The following is a 13,741-nucleotide window of genomic DNA, read 5'->3' on the forward strand; positions in this document are numbered from 1 at the left end:
GTGAGTCTACCGTGGGAACTCTTTAACTCAGCGGGCAGGCAGCAGTTGATTGTCGCTCCCTTCAGTTTCCCAGGGGGTCGGGACGGGACTGGAGTTGGTTGGGAAAGGTGTGTGGGGGGGGTGGGGTGGAGGAGAGAGGGTGGAGAGTCGAGGGAGAGGAGGGGGAGGGGGGGGGTGTCTTCATTTACTGGTGGCGGGTGCCTGTCACTGAAACAGGCAGGTGAGATTTCACATCCACCTTGTGTGTGTGTCTCTCTCTCTCTCCCTCCCTCCCTCTCACACAGGCTGAGAGACTCTGCTTCTGTGAGTGTACATCTCTTTCTCCCCCTCTCCCCCTCTCCCACACACAGTAAGACCAAGGTACTGTGCTCAGTCCATCTTTTTCTCCCACATACACAGTATAACTCTCCCCCAGAGTGGCCCCGGATCGGGGTGGGGGGGTGGGGGGGGGGGGGGTGGGAGTCAGCGGGCACACCGGCTCTTGACTATTTTCTGCATTTCATCGTAAAATGTTCCTGTTATTAAAAAATAGTGATGTCTATCCTGTCATGAGTAATGTGTGAGCCTGCAGCTCTTCCCCTTCACCTCCACCCCCCTCCCCTCAGTCCAACACCGAGATCCTGCTGAAGATGGGCAGCTGCAGGATGAAGTGGAAGCGGGTACCATAGGGGCAGAAGCTGATGGTGTGCAAGGTACGTCTTGTTCTAGGGGTGGCGGATGAGGGGGCGCAGCTCGGGCTGTGGGCGAACTGCCACTTGTCGCCGTAGTGGCCCATTGGGGAGTGCGTTCGTCTGGAGTTGGAGCGGGGCTGGGCTGGAGTTGCTGTTGGCTGTGGGTCTCTGGGTTCTCCGTGCTTGCAGTGGGCTTGGTGGGCCTGGGGGTCGGTGTCCCGTTGGCCCTGATGTCTCCGGCCACCCCCTGGACAGGAGCTGAGACTGGGAACTGTACCGCCCTTGCCCCCTCCCTCTGCAGCTGCAAACAACGCCACTCTCCTGCTCACCTAACCCCCCCATCCCCCCCCCCTTTCCCTCCCAACTCCAGTCCCGTCCCGACCCCCTGGGAAACTGAAGGGAGCGACTGCCCCGGTGCGACTGGCACTGATCTGCTGGCATCGTCGACGTGAAGACAGTGCAAAGCCCCCGCATCGGTGCAATGGGCGGGGAGCTGGAGAGGGGAGGGAAGGGTCACACACATGGCCGGGAAGCAGAGGGGTGTAGGTGGGGGTGGTGACAGATAGGGCCAACAATGCGTGGAGAAAGACAGAAACACCGACGTGCAAAGGAGACCTACAACAGTGCATGATCTCTCTCGCGTTATGGCAGGTGATTGTCGCCTGCCCGCTGTTCCTGACGCTAAAGCCTTGGGATCGTTGCCCTTTGTGTTGGCGTGGAGGGGGAGGGGGGTATTGTGCTGTTTGATCGCCCCCTGCTATCCCAGGGACAGGGAGAAACAGCGGCTTTTGAGACTGGTGGGCAATCACTTCCAAAGTGTCTGCCCACACAGTCAGTACACCTCTCCTACACTTGTCTCCCGCACTAAGATCATCCCGCAGAGAATGATCCCAGCCTAACCCAAGAGCCATGTCACCCCAGACAGATTAATGACGCCCCCCCCAACCTCTCTCCACCTCAACTCACGCCTGGGCACCAAAGCAGCTCAGGAGGCGAACCCTGAGCTCCGTCTCACAACAATCTGATGCACACATCCGTCCACATTCAAAGATTTCATCTCCCGTCTCCCCGCAGTGTGTAGACATGGCAGTAAATTCAATTAAAACATATCAAACCTGTGTGTTTCAAACAAATCATAAGTATAACTGCTCTGGCACTGGATGGTGCGCATTTTCCCTTTGTAGGTCACATCAATAGATGCGCCCGCGCTGAATTCTATCTTTAAAACAAAGCCACAGGATGGAGAGGTCTTCTTTAACATTGTTGCTTATTAAAACATAACACTGTTGCTTATTAAAACAAACCTTCAATCAGGATTGGCTCAAGAGTAACTCGGGAGACGAACTTGGAACATCGCAGAAATGACAAGTAAACGGCAAACTTGTCATACCCGTGGGAACTCGGTTAAACTCTTGATCATACACTTGGAATCTCGTACACGACCACGAGTCTTTCACTCGGGGTACCTCGTGGGTCAGCTCCTCCCGTGAGACAGCCCTTTAAAGCACTTTGGTCAATGAGAGTTGTTTTTAAATGTGCTATCGAAATAAAATTGACTTGACTTGACTTACATATGTTGGATCCCTATCCATCAATTCCTTCGAATCCCAGTCCTCTGCCTGACACAGGAGCATTGGATCTGAAGCACCAATCTGCTGCACCCCCCAACCTTCATCATTGATTATGGCAATTCCTAATCTCGTTATTCTTTACCCCTCAAAATGTCAGCCCTGAATCTTGTTTCCTCTATTCCACCCAAACTACGTAATAAATGCCAGACCTCAATGTCCCTCAACCTTTAAAATACTAATCGCATAGCCACCCCCCCCCCCCCCCCTATCTTAGTCACATCATGGACCATCTCCCAAACCCTCCATCCTCAGAAGCTTGTTGCAGGACACATATTCAGTTCCAAGATATACAACACCTTAGAACTTCTTTGACGTAGAACTCAACCATCACGTATATCCAAGGTTGAAGGTTCATATCCAAGGAAAGCAAACAACTGAAACAACTCTCCTCTTCAGCAGCTTTTCTGACAAAAACACATGCATGCTCACGGAGGTGAACTCTAACATTTAAACAAAATCCCAAGTCTCTATTATTGAACCAGTCTGGAGTAATCTCATGATCTTGAAGCAGCAGGCGCAGGTATGGACAGCAAGTACAGGCCAGTTTAAAAAGTTATCCCCCAGCAAGGCTTGGGGATGAACGATCCCCACACATCTAATGGACGTGATGGGCCGAAGGGCCAGTTCCCACGCTGTATATCTAAACTAAACTAAACTAAACTAAGATATTTCAATTATTAGAGACTGCAGAAGTATTACTCAGCAACTCACTTGGATTATTACAGAAGAGGGAATTAGACTAATGAGCAAAGAAAATTACTTACAAGGCACTGACATCTTCTATGGACAGATATCTGCTTGATCTTAGGCATCAGATAGACACAAAATGCTGAAGTAACTCAGCGGGACAAGCAGCATCACTGGAGAGTAGGAATGGGTGACGTTTCGGGCCGAGACCCTTCTTCAGACTGACACTAATCTCAGGCATTAATTGACAGCACTTGGTATTCCTTGGTCATGCATATCATGAGCCACACAGAATACTACACCAACCAATTGATTCCAAATAGCATTCCCAAGATCAACAGTATTCATGGTTGTAATCAAATAGAACAGATGAGCACAGTGGTTGGCATGGACAAGGTGGACTGATAGGGCCTGTTTATGTGCTGTACAATTCTATAACCCAATGATCCTGATTGTGGCACTAGGTGCCTGCATCTATCAAGTGCTCATATAGAACTCAGTAAATTTCAGGCAAATAACTGCACTCACCACTCGCTGGGAGTTGAAAACTCCAAAGATTCACAATCACCTGGGGGAAGAGATTTCTTCTCATCCCAGATTGAAATGAGCGACACTCTATCCTAAGACCCTGGTTCAAGAGTCCTCTACTCGGGGAAATATTCTTAATCTATTAAGCCCCCTCAGAGTCTTGTAAATCATCTCTCATTCTTCTAAATGTCAAAGGTTATTGGCTTAACTTGTTTGACTTTCCTTATAACTCCTTATTTTAATGCATTTCTGAGAAGTGGGTGCTGCTAATAGGGCCAGGATTTACCCATCCCTGATTGTCTTTGGGAAGCGGAGTGTAAGCTGCCATCTTAAATCAGAATCAGAATCAGATTTTAGTCGCCAAGTATGTTTTGCAACATACGAGGAATTTCACTGGCCAGGTCAGTCATACAATTAAAAGCAACAAACCGTTGTAGTCTGTCTAGTGAAAGTACTTTAGTTCTACTGATGGGAGGTAGTTCCAGGATTTAGACCCAGCAATGAACAGGAAATAAAAGTACTTGTAACTGTATGGAAACAGTTTGGTTAAAGCACATCTGGCTATGCCGCATTGGTCCGCAGCTCTACAGATGGCATGTTGTCTGGTCCATAATCTTTGCTGTTTCTTGTGCCTTTAGCTATTTCTTGATATCACATGGAAATAATCAAGTTGGCTGGAAAATTGGCTTCTGTGATGGTGGGGAACTCAGAGGAAACCAAGGTGTTTGGGCATTTGGCAGTGCATTCCAGGAATCAAAACAGTAAATCTTCTCTGCTCTGCCTCCAAGCTAAATATATCCATCCAGATCTGAAGTGTTAACTATTTCCCTTTCCACAGCCTGACCTACTCAGTGTTCTCAATGTTTTTGGTTTTTATTTCAGATTTCCAATATCTGTAGTTTAAATAAATCTTTAGCAAATCCTTACTTAAATAGGGTGACCAAAACCATGATCCGTGCATGGTGTGAGTTGAGCCCTGTGATGTTCTAGCAAGACCTTTCTATGCTTATACTCCATTCCACTGTGCAATTAACACTTCTCCCACCCCGATCATTCCTTCTTCCTGCTACCATAAGGCAAAAGGTGCAGAAGCTTCAAAGCACCCACTCAGGAACAGCTTCATCTCCCCTGTTATTAGACTTCTGAGCGGTCCTTCCATTAGCCATGGCATTGTGCCAGTCATCTCTACCCCATTCCAGACATTGGACTTTGTCAATGGAACTGATGCGCTACAATCCTGAGAAAAATATTCTGCACTCTGTATGTTCCCCTTTGCTCTATATGCAAGTTTGACGACTGTATTTATTATCTGATCTGACTGGATGGATGGCATGCAAAACAAAGCTTTTCACTGAACGTGGCAATGATAAATCTAAACCTAAAGCACACTCACTATTTGAGTTCCTGATTAGCCTTAGTTTTCAGGACTAACACTTAAGGAATGTGCAGTCTTGGGCACATCTATGGCACTGCAGAATAAATGAATGCACAGGGTTCACAGCAATGTATAGAAATGCATTTGCAATAGAGGGGATTCAATAGCAAGGAAGATGGTCAGGCATTTCTACAACCACCTTTGTCAAGAGTGTTTAATTGACATTTGTAACGGTAACAAAACAATGAAATTATTCTTGCAGTAGCTCAACAGTCCCTTTTATGCAACAGTTCACAAATAAAACATGGAATAATCAATAATGCAATAAACTAATAATAAGTAATATTAGGTAACTGGACCATAATAGCCCAAAATCTCACAAAGCACTGCATCACCATAGACGTTAGTGCTCTCAATCCTTTTGAGCTTTTCGTGATTGCATCAATGTGCTGGGCCCAGGACAGATTATCAGAGATATGCAGGAACCTAAAGCTGTTGACTCTCTTTTCCATTGACCCATGGATCGTGGATCATGGCTCATGGATCATGGCTCATGGATCATGGCTGGCTCATGGATCCCCAGCTTTCTCCTTCTGAAGTTAACAATCAGCTCCTCGGTCTTGCTAATTTTGAAAGCAAGATTATTGTTTTGGAACGATTTCTATCCATTATCAATCTCCCTCCTGTACTCTGATTTGTCATCTCGTGCAACAATGGAGGTATTGTCAGTGAATTTAAAGATGACGTTGGAGCTCTATCTGACTTCACAGTGATTGATATAGAAAGAGTTGAAAAGGGGCCTGAGCACATAGCCTCGAGGTGCTCCTATATTGATGGTTATCAAAGAGGATGTGTTGTTGCCAATTCGTACTGATTGTGGTCTGCTGATTAGAAGTCGAAGATACATTTTCCTGCAAATGAACAGAAACTCAGTTCTCTGGGTTTAATGATAAGTTTGAAGGGGATGATGGTGTTGAACGGTAGACAAGTAGTAGTAGACAAGTAGCAGTAGACAAAGAACAGCAGCTTTACGTACATGTACTTGTTGTTCTAGTGGGCCAGTGCAGAGTGGAAAGCCAGTGAGATCGCATCCCCTGTTGATCTGTTGTGGTGATAGGTGAATTGTAGTAGGTCCAGGTCCTCACCAGGGAAACAATTGATATGCGTCATACCCAACCTCAAAGCATTTCATCACCACACATGTTAGTCGTGAGGCAGGTCACCTTACTCTTCGTGGGCACTGGTGTTATAGATGACCTTTTAAAGCAGGTTAGGATTTCAGACCTTAGAAAGGAGAGTTCAAGATGCCCACAAAAGCCACAGCCAGTTGGTCCAGACGACGTACCCCATCAGGGCCACTCGGTTTCCTAGAGTACATCCTCTTAAAGGATCTTCTAACATTGGTCTTTATTGCCTTCCTGATACCATTAGGAAACCAACAATTGTTGGATAGGGATGAAGCAAGGGAATCAATTCGAAATAGTTGAAACAAGAAACTGCAGTGCTGGAGTAACTCAAAGGGCCAGGCAACATCCCTCAAGGACACATAGATGGTGTTTCAGGTTGGGACCTTTCTTCAGACTGATTGTCTGAAGAAGGGTCCTGACCCGAAACTTCACCTATCCTTGTTATCCAGGGATGTTGCCTGACCCTTTGAGGTACTCTAGCACTTTGTGTCCTAACTAGAAATAGTTGACCTGCTGGTACGAATTATATTTGTAGGACCCAGTGCCAGATGTCAGGGATTGCAGGAGGAGGAGAATATAGGTTAATATGTGGTTACAGATATGATGCAGGATGCAGGAGGGTGAGCTTCAGAAACAAAAAGACATCTGTTCAGACCTGAAGCAACAGAATGCTGTTCAATGGGCTGTGTGGTGTATTGGGGGTATCCTCTGAGCAAATAATGTAGGGCTGTGCGTCCTGCTGATAATAATCTTCAGGATATATAAAGGGCATCACAATATGTGTTAACTCTAATACTGGCTCTTTATTCCCCAGTTAAGTTCATCTCCAAACTTGTGGAACTTTGTGTTACTCATCTTTGCAACTGGACCCTCGACTTCCTGACCAAAAGACCACAATCAGTGAGGATAGGGGACAAATCATCCTCTATGATAATCATCAACACTGGTGCTCCAAAAGGATGCTTTCTCAGCCCCCTTCTTTATTTCTTATACACCCTTGACTGTGTAGCCAAGTGCAAATCCAACTCAGTTTACAAATTCGCAGATGACACCACTGTAGTGGGCCAGATATTAAATAATGACAAGGTAGAGTACATAACGGAGATTGAGAACCTTGTAACCTGGTTTCAAGACAACCTTTCTCTCAATGTCAGTAAAACCAAGGAGATATGATTGACCTCAGGACATACATTTGAGGCACCGAAGTCAAGATGGTTGAAAGCTTTGAGTTCCAAGCAGTAAATATCACCAGCAATTTGTCCTGGACTAGCCATATCAAAGCAATGGCCAAGAAAGCACATCAATGCCTCTACTTCCTTAGAAGACTTGGGAACCTTGGCATGTCCCCAACAACTCTCACCAACTCCTACACATGCACCATAGAAAGCATTTTTTCAGGATGTATCGCAGTATGATTTGAGAATAGCTCCATTTAAGACCGCCAGAAATTGCAGAGAATTGTGGACACAGCCCAGACCAACACGCAAACTAACTTCCCTTCCATGGACTCCATGGACACTTCACTAGACAAACAGCAATTAGCACTTGTGTTTATGTTACACAAAAGATAACATCAATGCATCACAAACACATGCAACCTAATCTTTTGTGTACACAGAAGTAAAATCACCAGCATGTTCTCTTCACCTGAGCTGAGATCAACCTCCTTATGGGGAGATTAAATGTTGATGTAGGGGAGATTTGAAATTTATGAAGCCATGAGAAAGCAGGATGAAACCTTAGATACAAAATGCACAGATCACAAATTGCATTATTAGTTCAGAAATAGAGGATCCAGACAGGGGAATGCATTGCAGATTGAGATAGTTTGAATTTTATCTGAGCAAATACCCAGCAAATGGTAAGTAATGCTGGTGAACTGCCAGTCAACCTACGACTGCACAGGGTTATAAATTACTTAATGGGAACTGGTACATGCCAGAAATGGGCATAGTATTCCAGGATACGGTGTATTTAGGAAAGAAAAGGGAGGAAATAAGGAGGGGTAAGGCATTATTGAAAGAAGTAACTGTTGAAAATGTATCCCACTTTTGTGATTCAAAACAAAGACTGGCAGATCAAAAAATACTGAGCAATGGGAAGCTTTTAAAGATGAGATGATCTGATCAGACTAGACATATTTTCTTTTTTTTAAAACTTTTTATTAAAAGCATATGTACCAATGGTAATAAACAACAAACTGGTTACAGAGTTCTTACATAACTTAAATTTTTAAAGTTTTTTTTAAGAAAAGAAATAGAGAAAGAAAGAAATAAAAGATACTATAACCTAATGAAAAGGAGAAAGAACAAAAAAAAAGAACAAAAAAAAGGCAAGAAGGAAAAAAGGTTACAAATATAAAGATTGTGGAGATAGATCCAGGAGATGTTGAGTATAGTTGTTCATCCAACCCTCAACTCAAGTTATGACTTTAATTTTGTGTTAAACCAGTTTACTTTTTAAAAAATTCAATAAATGGAGACCATATTTTAGAAAATAATTCTGGTTTGTCAGTTAATACAAATCTTATTTTTTCCAAATGCAAGGTCTCGGTCATTTCCGTAATCCACATTTTAATTGTGGGGGTTGCTGTTTTAAAAAAAAATTTAAGTATTAGTTTTTTCGCAGTTATTAAACTGTAATCAAGAAATTGTCTATGGCTTATCATAAGGTTTGTGGTATGTTCTGATAATCCTAATATCATTAATTTTGGATCTGGGTCCAGTTGATTATCGATAACTTTAGAGATAATTTAAAAAATGTCCATCCAAAAATGTTGCGTTTTTATACAAGTTACAAAAGTATGAGTTAAATTGGCTTCTTGAAATTGACATTTATCACAGAGAGGGGAAGTACTTGGGAAGATCCTATTCAATTTTGTCTTCAAATAGTGTCATCTATGTAATATTTTAAATTGTATTAAGGAATGTCTAGTGTTTGGGTCCCATGTTTACACGGGAGGGCTGGTCCCCGACGCAAAATTCCACCTCTCCACCAATTCCAATATTGGTGGCCAGTGGGGGGGGGGAGGGGGTGGGGGGGTGGGGGCTTTCTGGAGCGCTGGTATGGGTGTTGTTGGCTGCAGGGACTACTGGTCTCCTGAGGGCTAGTATAGACTTTGTGGGCCAAATGGATTCTTGGGATGGCTGCTCAGTCCCTCACGCCTGATGTGCTGGCAGCTCACTCACGGCTGGTGGGCTGGCAGTTGACTCACGGCTATTCCTTGAAATTCCATTTCAAGCAGAGTGCAAGGCCACCAAATTCAAATCCATTTTCAGATCATTTTAAGCAGGGTGCAAGGCCACCACATTCAAATGCAGTTTCATACCATTTCATGCAGGGTGCAAGGCTACCACATTCAAATGCAGTTTCATACTATTTCAAGCAGGGTGAAACCATCATAAAAACCACCATAAAACCACACAAAACACCGCACTCACAGTTCAGTAGACATTCAGTGTGTTCAGTTGATTCACAGCTCAGACAGAGTCGTGATCTCTCCCTCCCCCATCATGCAAAGACTGAGCCACACCCACACTTCCGGGTTTTATAATCCCTCCCCCTCCCACCGGAAAAGGTGTGGCCTTCATGGCGTGATTGACAGGAGAGAGATTCTCAACATTTTTTAAACACTAATAACACTTTTGTTTTTCATTGATGGGAAGAATCCTCTGCACCTGATGAGCGGAGGGGAACTGAGTAAGATGGCCAAAAATCACAGCCGTAAGTGGTAGCGTTTTATCTAAAATCAATATAGTGCAAACAGGAAGGTGTCAAGTTTAGACAAACAACCACAGGCAGTGCCTTTTCACTTCAACCCAACCCTCCCAAACAACCATTTGCAGGCAGTGCCTTTTCACTTCAACCCAACCCTCCCAAACAACCATTTGCAGGCAGTGCCTTTTCACTTCAACCCAAACCTCCCCAAACAACCATACTTCAAACCAACCATGTTTTCATTTTCAAACCACATTAAGGGCACTCACAGTTGAGTAGACATGTGTTCAGTGTTATTCAGAGCTCAGAGAGACGTGCCCTCTGGCTTCCTCCATCTTGCAGAGACTGAGTGAGGCACACCATTTCCTGGTTTTATAGTCCCTCCCCTTCCCTCCAGCAGGGGCAGCAGAGAGAATGGCAAATTAAAAAAAAACATTAATATCTCTCTGATTTTTCATCGATGGGAAATATCCTCTGGTCCAGGAAGGCGGAGGGGGGCTCTGAGCGAGGTGGCCAAAAATGACGGCCGTAGGTGCGGCATTTTCTCGGAAATCACAGCACAGTGAGCCAAAAGCAGTCAAGATCAGACTTTTAGTGATATAGATATTAACCGCCCAATAATAAAATAACTTTTTAGACTAGACACATTTTCAAGGAGGATAGATGGAAGGAACAGCTTCCAAAGCTGGATCTTCCCAATTGACTAAAGCGATTGAGATTAAAATGAAATGGAAAGTATTGGTTTATGATAATAAAGAAGCTAAATACAAAAATGCCAGAGATGAAAAATGCAAGGAGTGGCAAGGAAAATGTCTGAGAATAGATAAGTGATACATAAAAATATTAGAAATACTTCTGGAAGGCTTCTTCTGCCGCTGTTGTCAACCGTATTTTTTCCAGTTGGCCTGTCTTGGACAAATCCAAGAAGGGGGCTGCCACTGAGGAGAAAAAGTGGGACAAACCGGTGGTAATAGCCAGTCAACTCCAAGGCAGCACATATCTGGGTCTTAGATTAGATTAGACTTTATTAATCCCCTTATTCAGGGGAAATTCAGATTGCCTTACAGCACACTAATAAAAATACAACATAGCATTCAAAAAGAAGTTCAACACCAAAACACAAAAACATGGGAACCACTGTGGGGGAAGGCACAAAGTCCAGTCCCCATCCTCTTGTCCACCCAGAGTCGGGACTAATGAGGCCTCCACAGTCGCCGCCACGGCGCCCGATGTTCTCGCCGGGTGATGGTGCTCCGGCGTCGGGAGAACTCCCAGCGGCTTGGGGTGCCAGGAACGGCCGCCTTCCCACCGGAGACCGCGGCTTCCAAGCCAACAGACCGCGCCGGACGGAGCTCCACACACTGGCGATCTCAGCGAGAGATCCCAGGCTCCGGGATGTAACGTTCAGCGTCGCAGCTGGCCGCTCCACAGAACCGCGGCTCCACGATGTTCTCATCGGCGGTCCCAGCATACTGGAGTTCCAGCGCGGCGACCCTTGGAAAGGCATCGCCCGCTCCACGACAGCGCTCCAGCGCTGCGCCGCCGCCAAAGCTGATGTTCTGCGCCGCCGCCAAAGCCGATGTTCTGGCCAGGTCCCCTCAGGGAAACGTCGCTCCAGGACCCGCTGGTAGGCCGCAAGGACAGGTCGAAGGCGCTGCTCGGAGGAAAGTAACCCCTCCGACCAGGTAGGGACTCGAAAAGCAGTTTCCCCCTTCCCCCCCACCACCCCCCACACATAAAAAGATTAGGCCCCCTGACTACACACTCAACGTACTAAAAATAATAAAAAAGGGAAAACAAACGGACAGCTGCAGGACAGGCAGCCGTTCAGGACAGCGCCTTCTCCGTATGTTGGTAGTTCCTGCGGTTTAAGTCGACCCCGGCCGATACAGTATCCCAGCAACCGTGTCTCTGACTGTCTGATGCTGTAGTTTTTGGGGTTGGCTGTGAACTCAGCCTACAGTAAAGTCTGTAGCACACCCTGGAGGTGCAGCAGATGTTCCCCCCGATCCTCCAAGTGGATGACTACATCGTGCAGGTAGGCCACAGTGTAATGGCGGTGGAGGTAAGGTGGTGGGGCCATCATGGGGGTCAAAGGGAAGAACTGTGAGCTGCCATAAGCCAGGAGTTGAGAAGGCTGTTTTCTGTTTAGCAGAGGATGAGAGTGGGATTTGCTAATACCCTTTTGTTAAGTCTAATGTGGAAATATACAGTGACTTAACTAATCTCTCCGTGAGCTCATCCACTCGTGGGGCAGAGGATAGCTGTCAAACTGGGAGACTTTGTTGAGATGTCGGTAATCATTGCAGAACCTGAATGTGCCATTGGACTACTGGGCTGAGCCAAGGACAGTATGGTTCCTCTATTACACCAAGCGCCCTCATCTGCTCAACAATCTCCTCAATGGCCCACCCACGTGCCTCTGGACTCTGTAGGGTTACTCCAGAGTTAGTGTGTGTCTCATGGGATATGGCTGCTCAGGGGCCATCATGAAGTCGCCCTTAAACCTGTCCACAATGTCAGCTGGCTGTTGCCGCTGGTGGGAAGAGAGCCGGTCTCGATGGCGTTGGACTCTGACCTGTACATCTTCAGAATTCTCAGCCTATGCTGTGAGAAGGGAATGGGGGGTCAATTCATTTTTGAATGAGATTTACATGATAGATTTGCATCCATTCCCTTCCCCAGTGTTGCCATACCTTGTAGTTCACGGGCCCAACCCGTACCGTGATGGTGTCCAGAAACTTACACTCAGCCTTTGGGATTGGTATCGGGACTCAGTTAACTGGCTGGAACTCAGCCTGGTGACAGAGGCTGCCTTAAAGCACCATTGTCCCGGGTTCGATCCTGACTATGGGTGGTGTCTGTGTGGAGTTTGCACATTCTCCCCATGACCGCAAGGGGTTTTCCCGGATTTTCGGTTTTCTCACACACTATAAAGATATACAGGTTTGTAGGTTAATTAACTTTGGTAAAAATGGAAAAATATCCTAATGTGTAGGATAGTGCTAGTGTGCGGGGATCACTGGTTGGTGCAGACTGGGTGGACCGAAGGGCCTGTTTTCACGTTGTACCTCTAAACTAAACAAAATTGGACTCCTACATCTCCGTACAGGATTGCTCACCAATGTTTGGGTTGGGATATGGCACAAGGTTGAGATGTTTTGAAAGGGATCTAACACTGACTATTTATCTTCTTCAGCAGTTCGTTGGAAAATTTCTGTGCTTTATGCCTTTCCTTTGCTCTACAGAAAATAAGGTGATGTTTGGTGATCCAACTGACAGTCATCAGAAAATATCTGATCTTCTTCTGTGAACTACGGCCCATTATGTGTGATCGCCGACTGCTTCAGATGTGAAGCTGGGGTATTTGGGGTTGTTCTTGGGGTAGAAAAGGCTGAGAGAAGATTTAGTCTACATGTTCAAAAATCCTGAAGGATTTTCATAGAATGGATAACGAAAAATTGTTTCTGGCAGCAGAAGACTTGATGATCTGAGGACACAGATTAAAGATAACTGCCAAATTCCAGAGAGGACAAGCAGATGAAAGATTTATGCAGTGAGTTGCGATCTGGAATGCACTGCCTGAGATCTAGCTGGAGGAAAATTCAGTCATGACTTTCAAATGAAAATTGTATAAATACTTGTAGGGATTATTTGACAGTTTTCTTCCAAATCTGGTCCCAACTGCTTGTGATTGTTGTGAGCTGAGATATTGTGTTTGTTAACTTTAAAGTTTACAAAGTTAAAATAAAATATTTTGTTGGCTTTGCACGTTCTGCAAAATAGGTATAAATTCCTACCTGGTTCTTTAGAGCATCTGTCATTCTTGGAGAAATATCATGCCATTTGTCCTGAGTCCAGCAATTCTTCAGAGGAGGTACAAAAAGAGTCGCTTTCCATAATAAAAGCACTAAAAGTGAAAAAGGCATTAGAAGCATTTAACTG

The sequence above is a fragment of the Amblyraja radiata genome, chromosome 3 (genome assembly GCF_010909765.2).
Source record: "Amblyraja radiata isolate CabotCenter1 chromosome 3, sAmbRad1.1.pri, whole genome shotgun sequence".
NCBI classification, from domain to species: Eukaryota; Metazoa; Chordata; class Chondrichthyes; order Rajiformes; family Rajidae; genus Amblyraja; species Amblyraja radiata.